Source organism: Miscanthus floridulus, chromosome 6, assembly GCF_019320115.1.
Source record: "Miscanthus floridulus cultivar M001 chromosome 6, ASM1932011v1, whole genome shotgun sequence".
Lineage (NCBI taxonomy): Eukaryota > Viridiplantae > Streptophyta > Magnoliopsida > Poales > Poaceae > Miscanthus > Miscanthus floridulus.
The window spans coordinates 34,880,465-34,892,846 of NC_089585.1; positions in this window are offsets into that span (position 1 = coordinate 34,880,465).

A 12,382-nucleotide genomic window follows, 5' to 3' on the forward strand; every position below is an offset into this window, starting at 1 on the left:
ACTCGCTCTTTTTGATCTAAGACTCTAATAGGGTATTCTACATAAGTCAGATCAGGTTCTAGTTCTACATCACCAAAGTCGATCACTTGGTCAGGTACTTGAAGACACTTCTTTAATTGAGACACATGGAAGATATCATGCACCGTTGACATGTGATCTGGTAGCTTGACGCGATAGGCGACTGGTCCACATCGTTGTTGGATCTGAAAAGGACCGACATAACGGGGCGCCAACTTTCCCCGAATCCCAAAATGATGAACTCCTTTCATCGGTGATACCTCGAGGTAGACATGATATCCCACTTTGAATTCTAGCGGTTGTCTCCTCTTATTAGCATAGCTTTTCTGTCGTGATTGAGCTATCTTCATATTGGCTTGTATGAGTTTAACTTTCTCTTTAGCTTCCTTGACCACATCTGGTCCAAAGAACCAACGCTCTCCAGCTTCTGACCAATTTAAAGGGGTCTGACATCTACGGCCATACAGTGCTTCAAATGGTGCCATTTTAATGCTCTCTTGATAGCTATTGTTATATGAGAATTCAGCTAAGGAAAGACATTCATCCCATTTAGCACTACAGGAAAGGACACATACTCTTAACATATCTTCAAGAATTTGATTTACCCTCTCAGTCTGTCCATCTGTTTGCGGATGATAAGCAAAACTACGGATAAGTTTAGTTCCCAAAGACTCATGTAGACTTTTTCAAAACTTAGATATGAACAATGACCCTCTGTCAGAGACAATGGTCTTGGGTGCCCTATGCAGACTAAGGATTCTATCAAGATAAAGTGTCGACAAAATATGCTCGGCAGTCCACCGAGGGGTATCCCACGATGGTAGATTTATCGATGGGGATGCGCGTAATCAGGAACCAGATGGTGACACAAGGCGCAGAGACAGCAATTTAGACAGGTTCGGGCCGTCTGATCAACGTAATACCCTACGTCCCGTGTCTTTGGTGTATTGTATTGAATACATGATGATGAGTAGAGGATCCATGCCTCTCCTTATATACTCTGGAGGGGCAGGGTTACAAGTAAAGTATCCTATTTGGTACTATACAATGTCTTGCGGTGCACGCTGAGCAGTGCCATGCACGCCTTGATCTTATGGGCCAGGCCACCTCTGATGGTGCGGCCCAAGTCTTGGGGGCCATACCCCTATAGTTAGTCCCCAAGCCTGACAGTAGGTAATGCAGTCACGTGGTGCCAGGATCATAAAGTAGAAGACCAGCCGAGCAGGCAGCCAGTCTCCGAACATAGCCTCGAGATGAGAACAAACACATTCACCGTAAGGTGAAGTGTGCCCACTTAGTCCCCGAGCCTGCTAGAAGATGAAGAATGAATCTTGTAGCAGGGTCAAAGAAAAATAAGTCTGAAATCTTGCCAACGTCGTCTGACATGTACGTATCAAGACTCCAGATGTGCTGCCCAAGATCAGCACCCTGATCCGAATAGCATGGAGCAGCTTGATAGCACACCGATGAGACGTAACAAGATCCAAGCACCGAGGAGTCCCCGGTGTAGCTGGCGATATCCGACCAACCAGGGAGTTCCCGGCATAGTTGGCGGTGACTAAGAACCGAGGAGCGAGGAGTCCCCGGCGTAGGTGGTGATGACCGAGCATCGAGGAGCGAGGAGTCCCCGGTGTAGGCGGCGATGACCGAGCACCGAGGAGCGAGGAGTCCCTGGTGTCGCTGGCGATGACTGAGCATCGAGGAGCAAGGAGCAAGGAGTCCCTGGTGTAGGCGGCGATGACCGAGCACCGAGGAGCGAGGAGCGAGGAGTCCCCAGCATAGGCGGTGATGACCGAGCACCGAGGAGCGAGGAGCGAGGAGTCCCCGGTGTAGGCAGCGATGATCGAGCACCGAGGAGCGAGGAGTCCCCGACATCGCTAGCGATGACGGCGTATGCGGCGATGTCCGAGCACCGAGGAGCGAGGAGTCTTTGGCGTAGGCGGCAATGACCGAGCATCGAGGAGCGAGGAGTCCCCGATGTCGCTGGCGATGATGGCATATGCGGAGATGTCTGAGCACCGATGAGCGAGGAGTCCCCGGCGTCGCTGGCGATGACCGAGCATCGAGGAGCGAGGAGCGAGGAGTCCTCGGCATAGGCAGCGATGACCGAGCACCAAGGAGCGAGGAGCGAGGAGTCCTTGACGTAGGCGGCGATGACCGAGCACCGAGGAGTCCCCGGCGTCACTGGCGATGACCGAGCATCGAGAAGCGAGGAGTCCCCGACGTAGGCGGCAAGGTCCGAGCACCGAGGAGTCCCTGGCATAGGCAGCGATGTCCGAGCACTGAGGAGTCCCCGATGTTGTTGGCGATGACCGAGCACCGAGGAGCGAGGAGTCCCCGGCATCGCTGGTGATGACCGAGCACCGAGGAGCGAGGAGTCCCCGGCGTAGGCGGCAAGGTCTGAGCACCAACGTAGCTAACGACGTCCATGCGGTGAAGTGTGCCCACTTAGTCCTCGGGCACGAAGAACCCGAGGGCCGAGGAGTAACAGACGTAGCTGGCGATGAAGCATGAGCGGCGAACAGTCCGATCAACTAGTTGGCGACAGAGTCCGTGAACCGAGCAGGCCGACCAGTTGATCGGTGGGGAAGCCCGAGCACCAGGTGATTCGATCACCTAGACAATGATCCTGCAATGCAAATATGTAGAACGGGTAGTACATGATGCACAAATAAATAAACTCTGGAGAAAAAATAGCAATGGTGATGAAACGGCATATGCAGTTTGGCGATCAGTTTGCGAGAAAATATATTTATGTTTAATATAAATCGCCCGAACAGTTAGTGTGTAGCTGAGTCTCCAGCCCTAGCTAGCCCATAGTCCATAACATCGAGTGCGGAGCCCGTGCACATGTAGGAGGAACAGGCGTGACAAAGGAGCTGTTGCCGACCACCCATAACGCAGAGCGCGAAGCCCGTAGCACGTGTAGGGAGGAGCCGGAGACAGGGCCGTCTCTGGAGGCGTCCGAGCATCAACGTGACTGTTCGAGGGTTCAGAAAATCGTTTGGAGAGCAAATATGGAGAAAATAGTTCAGAAAAACATTATGGCGATATATGAAGATTGGAGAATATTTAGAAGAATATTAAAGCGTGACTTAGCTTTGGACGGAGCGTCTGGTCGGCGACGTATGATGCTATCTGGTCAGCATTGACGGCGAGCACCTGGTGGGTGGTGAGTTGTTGGTGAAGGCGACCTCGGAGGTGGTTCTGAGATTGAATCTGCTATCGCAGGGGCTGGTGTAGCAGCGATGAATCGTCATCGTGGACCGATATAGATCTCCACGAGATTGATGACGAGAACACGCTGTTGATTTGAGGTCCATCTGGCTCACCATGGATCAAGCGCACACCCCTACCTGGCGCGCCAACTATCGACAGAATATGCTCGGTAGTCCACCGAGGGGTATCCCATGATGGTAGATTTATCGGTGGGGATGCGCGTAATCAGGAACCAGATGGTGACACAAGGCGCAGAGACAGCGATTTAGATAGGTTCGGGCCATCTGATCGACGTAATACCCTACGTCCTGTGTCTTTGGTGTATTGTATTGAATACATGATGATGAGTAGAGGATCCATGCCTCTCCTTATATACTCTGGAGGGGTAGGGTTACAAGTAAAGTATCCTATTTGGTACTATACAATGTCTTACAGTGCACGCCGAGCAGCGCCGTGCACGCCTTGATCTTGTGGGCCAGGCCACCTCCGATGGTGCGGCCCAAGTCTTGGGGGCCATACACCCACATAAAGCTTTGCATACTGTTCCGCTTGATATTTATCTCTAACTGGTAAGAAATGAGCTATCTTGATTAGGCGATCAATAATAACCCATATTGAATTGTGGCCTACAGATGTCCTAGGCAATCCCACGATGAAGTCCATATAGATATCTTCCCACTTCCAAGATGGAACTAGTAATGAATGTAATGGACCTGTAGTCTTCATGTGGACCGCTTTGACTCTTTGACAAGTATCACATTTGGCCACATATTGAACTATTTCTATTTTCATTTTGGTCCACCAATATCTCTTTCTCAGATCATGATACATTTTGTTGCTACCTGGATGAATAGAATGAGCTTCATCAAGAATCTGCTTCCGCAGCTCCAGATTTTTGGGTACTACCAATCTATCCTTGAACCATACAACATCACATTCATCAATCTTGAAACATGTTGGCTTTCTAGATCTGACTTTATCTTTGATATGGACTATGCCCTTACTTTTCTGTTTAGCAGCAATGATCTGATCTTTGATAGTGGACTCTACTGCAATATTGGACAGGGAACCTTGTTCTATGATTTGTAAATTCAGATGCTCCATCTCTTGACACAATGTTCATTGCATAGGTTCTACAATCAGACAATGACAATGACTCTTGTGACTCAGGGCATTGGCAACCACATTAGCCTTGCCTGGATGATAATGCACTTCTAAGTCATAATCTTTGATAAGTTCTAACCATCTTCTTTGTCTCATGATAAGTTGCGTTACCACAAGTTGCCATCATGGTCTGAAGTTTAGTGTTCAGGCCTCTAAGAAAATGATTCTTCTTCTTCCTATCAGTATTCACATACTCAATAGCATACTACGATAGGTGATTGAAGCGCCCAACATAATGCATCACTGGATGCTCCCCTTGCTTAAGAGCCAAGAACTCTTCTAACTTCATGGTCATCACACCATCTGGAATATAGTGTGCCTTGAAGGCATCCTTAAACTCCCTCCAGGTGATTTGGTGACCATCGGGCTATACAGCTACCAAATTTGCCCACCAGGCACCAGTAGCTCCTCGGAGTTGCTGTGCCACAAACCTTGGTTTCTAAATCTCGGTATAGTGAATCAACTCAAACTTTTGCTCTATTGTCCTAAGCCAATCGTCAGCTTCTAAAGGCTCTACTGCCTTAGAGAACACAGGCGGACGTGTGTTAGTGAAATCAACATAGGTTGACTCATCATTTCCATTATTACGATGGCCACGATTAGGGTATGGTGCCTGTTGGTTATGCGCCAATTCCCTTAACAAGCTAGCATTCTCTGTTGTTGCATTGACGAGTGTGGCTATGGCATCTACCATAGTCGAAGGCATTGGTGGAGGATTTGGGCACTCATCATCGTCATGTGAGCCACTAGCACCAGTTCGGATGATAGGACGATGCATCTGTTAGAGAAACATGTTTACTTACATTATTCTTTATTGAAAGCATTTAAACGGTTTCATGCTACAAAGGGTTACTTATTTAAATTACATGTCTTGTATCCCACAAGACAACCCTGGTTTACTAGGAAGGCAGTAAAGGAATTATTACTACTCTAAGCTCTCAGTCTTCGGCATCCATGCCCATATCGGAAGAAACCTCATCTTCATCTAAGAAGTACACTAACTCCTCAGGATCCTCCTCCTCTTCTTCATTCTCGACTTCTCCTAGATCTACAATCATTTCTTCATCTATAACTTCACCATCCCCATGAGGAGGATAAAGTTGAGTGTACAGCATGTGGACATTCTCATGAAGAATGGCATTGTCCATCTCCAGGTCTTCTACGTAGAACTCCAACTCATGGACGCGTTCATTGGCCGCATCCTCTCATGTCTAGGCTTCATTCCACAGCTCCATGGTCATGGTGATGCCCCTTTGTATTTCTGCCAGCTCCTCTTGATCTTTGACATGAGCTCGATGAAGAATGTTGAGCTCCTTGGTAAGGTTCTTGATGTTGGCAGGATTGCTTGAAGATCCTTCATCTCCTAGGGTCTTGGAACTTCCTTCACCAAGCTCATGGTTTCACGGTGCCAACTGGTGACGAGGGACTCCATGAGGTCCGGTGGACTTGCGTGTGGTTACCTTGGTCTTTGCCATAGCCTATAGAATTTAGGGTAGGACTATAAGAATAGCTTCAGGATAATGGAGGTTCGCAAGAATGGGATTGACATTACTTACCCAACCACTATTAAGGGGAATTATTATGCAAGGTGCTCAAGCATGATGCATGAATCGATCTTACGAATCTAGGTACAAAAGATTTATATAATCATAAGTACTAGATTTTTAATACATAGGACAAACCTAAACATATTATCCGTCACGAACTTTCAAATAAGATAGGATTGAGTATAGATCAAAGGTAAGAAGAAAGAAATTTGAACTTTAAAATATCAAGTTTACTTTCTTTGTTCCAAATCAATTTGAAGGTTTTCCAAAGTAACCTACAACGATCTTAGATGGGAACTGCTCTGATACCAGCTGTGGCAGAACCTCCTGAGAAATCAGGCCCACGTGCACCTATCATCGTCTCAACAAACCTTTGATAGCATACACGAGTTCCCAACAATTTAAAAGGTCTGTCGGGTGTCCTTGGGAAACTCGAATCATCCATAATTCTCTTTTCAAATAGGATCTCAACCATAGACATTGCAGATTATAATAGTTTATTCAAATATATACATTAGAGTAAAGATAGCGGAAGTCTTAAGGTAACATAGTTTACAAACCAGTTGTTTTCAAACTTATAATACCATAAGTGTCATACAACCATAGTAGCGGGATAATATTACATTAACTTTATTTATCATACAAACTAGTGCCTTGTCCAAAGGCCATTCATCATTCCTCATTGTCATTGATTTCAAACACAGACATGCAGCAGGGACCAAAACAAGCCTACGCATGCGACTCACCTGCAACAAGGGTTAACAAACCCTGAGTACAAAAGTACTCAACAAGACTAACCCGACGTAAAGGGATGTAAGACTTTTAGAGATGCAGGGGTTGGGTCAAGGTAAGGATGTAGCAAGATTCAAAAGTTCTTTGCCAAAAGCTTACTATTCTTGATTCTATTTTCAAGTTTTACCCCTAAGTACTTTAGTTCTTTATCTCAAACTAAGTGTTCATATCCCATGTTCCATTCCTTCTCATTCCATTCCTTTTTCTCATGTTTTAGTACTTCACCAGTCCTGCATTGCTTCTGTAATGAATCGAGTCTCCATATCCGCGGAGCACCGGCAATTCGAATTGATTTAAGTCCCAGTTGGGGATTCCTTATCACACGACATATGTAGAACTTAATCTTGCATATATCAACCTCGCTATCGGATCCTCCTATACTAAGCCATCTCCACACCACCCGAGAGCACAGCACACCTCAAATCCAGCCACATTCCAGCCATAAGGGTACACGCTACTCCCACCATCTCTCCACTCCCAGTGCGTGGGCATTCGTCTTAGTATCGGATTAGCTGAAGTAGGCTTACCGGGGTACGTGACCAGTACTACAAAGTGTCTCGTTTAGAAGATCCACAATGAGTGGCCTTTAAGTGACATAGTTGGCAACATTACCCAACATTCAAGATAAGTCACCCGATTAGTCTCTAGTTCATTCTACCTTCTTTCTTTCTTTGGCTAGTATGCCATCTTTGATTGTATCAAAACTTGTACTTTGAAAGCCTACCATAAAGCATACTAAGCATACTATGCCTTTGTAAATGAAAACATCTTCAAGGATGGTAAACAAATAACAAGGTAGGTAATGCATCAAGTAGGTAACATTTGAATTAATCAACTTAATGCAATAGGTAACATATGTGATAAACTTTTCAAAGTAAACAAGGTAATGGTTTAATGCTTAAACCGGGGCTTGCCTTCGTTGACGATCTCAGGTTCCAGATCAGTACCACAATTATCGAATCCCGTAACAACCGGGGACTCTTCCAGAACTTGCCCAACTAGAATTTTTTCACTCTCGGGTTCTACATGAAATAATAGCATATGCTGCAACATGATGATAATGTAAACATGATGCTTTCATGGTGCATGAAATATAACAACACCTTGAATACAACTTTCCTTCATGGTATAGTTACAAGCCAAACTAACCAAACTATATTCGTAACAGATGTGACCACGCCAGCACCGACCACTTCGGCGAGCTCTTCGACCACTTCGGTGAACTCTCCGACCACTACGGCGAACTCTCTGACCACTACGGTGAACCCTCCGACCACTACGACAATTCTCCGACCACTTTGGTGAATTCTCCGACCACTACGGTGAATTCTCCGACCACTACGGTGAACTCTCTGACCACTACGGCAATTCTCCGACCACTATGATGAATTCTCTGACCAAACTGATCTTGAACCCTACTGGTCACAAGACATGACCAAAACAAGATCAAACACTAATAAAAAACTTAGGGTTTGCTTTTATTTATTTTTTGAATTAATTTGGAAATAAGCCCAAAACTGAACTTGTTCCAAATGACCTCAAAATTTTATGTAAGCTTCCTCATGACAAATTAGTGTACCAAAACAAATTTCATAATTTTTGGAATTGTATAGTGGCCTACAAAAATCATGGAAATTGCATTTATCAATTAAAGGACTGAATATTTGAATATTAAAAATGTATTCAAATTTCAAGTTTCATATTTTTAAACCATACTAGAGCATGTACAGAAGCTACACACAAATTTTCAGATTTTTTGGAGCTATGAGTATTTTCCTACAAATTCCCAAAGATTCAGCACTATTCAAAATCAGAAAATATCAAAACCTTACTGTTCTTCTCTTTCTCTCTCACTAACAACCCGACCCCACTCGTCAGTGTCACATAACAGGACACGGCGGCGCTGCCATCACTGATCGGCCCAAAACGCGCTGACGGCGACGCTCCGACGAGGCAGACCACACCCAAATGATCTACACCATCCTATGAATCCATCCCAGCCCTCAGATCGGTAGAAGGCGCACCGGAGAAGGCTCCACGCTGGCTATGGCGGCTCAGGCACGACGGCGCACGGCATAACCCCGGCAACGGTGCAGTAGAGTCTAAAACGAAGCGAGTATCGCGTTCAGTAGCTCACCACGATCACACCGGTGCGTTTGGTGAAGACGGAGACGGTCTGGAACAACCTGGCCACGTCGAGTCGATGGTGGCGGAGCTTCAGCCGGTCTCGGGGAAGAAGACGTTCCGCCGGGCGATTCTGGCCAACCCAAGCAACATGAGCAAGCCACAGAGAAGCGCAAGACCGAGGCGATCGTGTTGGCATAGCTGGGCACGACGGACACGGCTCGATGGTGGCTACGGCGAGCGGTGGAGCTAGCTAGCGGCGGAGCAGAGCAGAGGGGAAAATGGAGAGCGACGACGGCGGTTGCTGCTACTTATAGACAGGAAGGAGACACCCTGCGTCGACAGCGCACGAACGAACTCGCCACGGCACCGACTGCGTGTCAATGCACAAGGAAGCGGCGCAATTTGATCAGCGGTGACAACAGCGTGGCGCCGGCGGCAAGCAGAGAGGTGGCGTTCAGCCGATTTTCAATTTTGAAGTATTTACATAATTGCCACTGTGTTAATTTTGCAAATTACTCACAAATTTTCTAAAGAAGTTGAAAATCTCCAAAAATGAAAGTTGCTCAACCTTTCAAACTTTACAACTTTGCTTCAAGGAACATTTTCAAATTCTGCCCCCATTTTAAAATTTGAATTTAGGGTGCATTTGAGCATTTGAATTATTTCAAAATTACTCCAAATTTTATATGTAAACTTGAAAACTTTGAATACCAAAGTTGATCCTTATAAAATAGTCTTCAACTTTGCTTTTTGCCTCAACCCCAAATTCCAAATGGATTTTGAATTAGTCAAAAGGGGCAAAAAGGACTTTTATGATTTGAATTTGAATTCAAATTTGATTTGTTTAACTTGTTACTTTAACTTTGATTTTTGACTAGTAACATGGCCCATTAGGGTCATTTGAGTCAAATGACACATGGCCTCACATGATCACATGAAATTTGACCCTTGTTGTCATGATCTGTATTTAAAGTTTGAATCACATCACACATAAAATAACAACTTATGAAATAAAGCTTATTTAGTGAATGCATTCAAAATTTTTCTACTTCATGAATGCTTTGCAATGCATATGATGGCATGTCAAGTTTTAGTGCTAGGTCAAAACACTAGAGGTGTTACAATTACCCCCATGAATTCATCATTCATGGGAGGTGGGACCATGCGTTGTGCCATAAGGTGGCTAACGATCGCTGCGACGTTGCGAAGACCGAACGGAAGCACTATCGGGGCGCTTCGTATGTGGTGTTCCAGAGAGAGGGGTTCTCCTCCGGTGAGCCATGCCATGTTGTTGGCGTCAAAGAAGGTGAGGTGACGCGGGTCCTCCCTAGATGGCTGGGGTCCTAGGGAGATGTTGAGCTGGCGCTCAAGCCTCTCATAGTTGAGGCCGATGGAGAGGAGAGGTTGGATGGCGGCGTGAGCCAATGCCAACTCTCCTCCCACCATGATGATGAAGTCTAGGTCCCCGAAGCACACATGTGCGCCTAGGACCCAGCTGATACCGTGGCTAGCCATCCGTGGCTTGATGTTATTGTCGGAACACGCAAAGGTCCCCTACCTAACGCGCCAACTGTCGGTATTTCGAGTAAACACCAACGAGTAATTTTGTTTATTTGCGCATCTGGCCCGGATGGTGTGCTAAAAGACACAAGGTTTATACTGGTTTAGGCGGAATGTCCCTACGTTCAGTTTGTGGTTAGTGCTCGTGTTATTAGCATTGAAAAGTTTGTAGTAGGGGTTACAAATGGGCGAGAGAGGGACAGGTCTCAAGTCTCTGATGGAAAGGTCAAATGGGCGCTGAGAGCTTGGTTGCTGCTCAGCTCTGTGTGATGCGATGCGTGGTGTGTTGAATCGATCGGTCCCTTTAATGGGGTGCCCTGCCTTCCCTTTTATAGACCAGGGGAAAGCAGGGATTATAGATGGGAGAAAGAAGAAAAACCAGAGGCCAAGGAGGTCCTTCAAAAATGTCGGGTCTTTCTTTTCCTCTGAGTGAGCCCCGCTGACACGACAGACGGTGCCAAGGATAGCTCCATGCTAGATGCATGTCTGCTGATCCTGATAGGGCCGCGCTGGGCGCTTGTCCGCTGATGATGCCAAGTTCTGGCTAGATCAGCAAGTGGTCACATCCCATCCCACCCTAGCGGGCGGCACGACAGACCAGGGTGCTAATCCATGACCCTACGGGGAGCAGACTGCGTAGTGACCGCATGTTTGTTACTATAGATGATGCGAGTCTCCTCCTAGACTGTAGTGGTTGTCATGTGCTTCCATCAGGATCTGTGCCCGAGGGCAAATGGCGGGCGCCCACAACACTGTAAGACAAATGTCGACACCTACAACACTGTTCGGGCTCTGACATGCCTAGAAGGGCTTAAAGCGCCCATCTTGTCATATCCTGACGGTACTTTCCTACAGGCATGCAGGGTATGGTCCTCGGTATTGTGGTTGACTTGAGTGCTCTGCCTTATCTGCGCGCGTAGTTATGAAGGAGCAGCGCGCAGATGTCGGGCGAGGTAGAGCTAGCCCTCGGACGTCGGGCGAGGCAGAGTCTGCCCTCAGACGTCGGGCGAGGCGGAGCCAGCCCCCAGGCGTCCGGCGAGGAGGAGTCTGCCCTCAGACGTCGGGCGAGGCGGAGCCAGCCCTCGGGGGTCAGACGAGGCGAAGTCTCCCCTCAGACGTCGGGCGAGGCGGAGCCAGTCCTTGGGCGTCGGGCGAGGCGGAGTCTGCCCCCGGACATCGGGCGAGGCGGAGCCAGTCCCCGGACGTTGGGCGAGGCGGAGTTTTCCCTTAGATGTCGGGCGAGGTGGAGCCAGCCCACGGGAGTCAGCTTGAGGCAGGGCCCGTGGTCTCGGTGGACGGACGAGGAGTGACCTGGCAAGCGATATAGTCGCGCTCTTGATCGCGCGGATGAATCAACGCTGACGGTCATTAGCTCCTCTTCTTCGGGTACCCTAATATTGATCCCCGACGGTCAACTATGTCTATTTTCTTTTGTGACTTTAGACCATATATCATCTCATGGCATAGCCCTAGTGCCCTACGCCCCCTACCTTATCATCACATGCTCTCTCCGTTTTAACTAACTAATTTCACTTTCCGAGAAGTCAAACACACTCAATTTTGACTAAATATATATAAGAAAATATTAATATTTATAGTATTTATAGTACATAATTAATATCATTAGATTGATAGTTGAGTTTATATTTATAATAAACTTATTTGAATATATAAATGTTGCTAATATTTTTTATATGCCTAGTTAAACCTAAAAAATTTTGACGAGCATGACTACCATAGCAATACTTAAAAAGGCATTTAAAAAGGACAGAGGGAGTACAAATTAGAAAATTTAGGCTCCAAAATAGATATATCAATCTTAAAAGTCATTGTCTTAAAACCTCTGGAGACACAAAAATCCTGACAAAGCATTGTTCCAATGTGAAGTACAAATTTTGGGTGTTGGAGAGGGTTTTAAAACACCCGAACGAAGTTTCTGGAATCAATTAAATAAA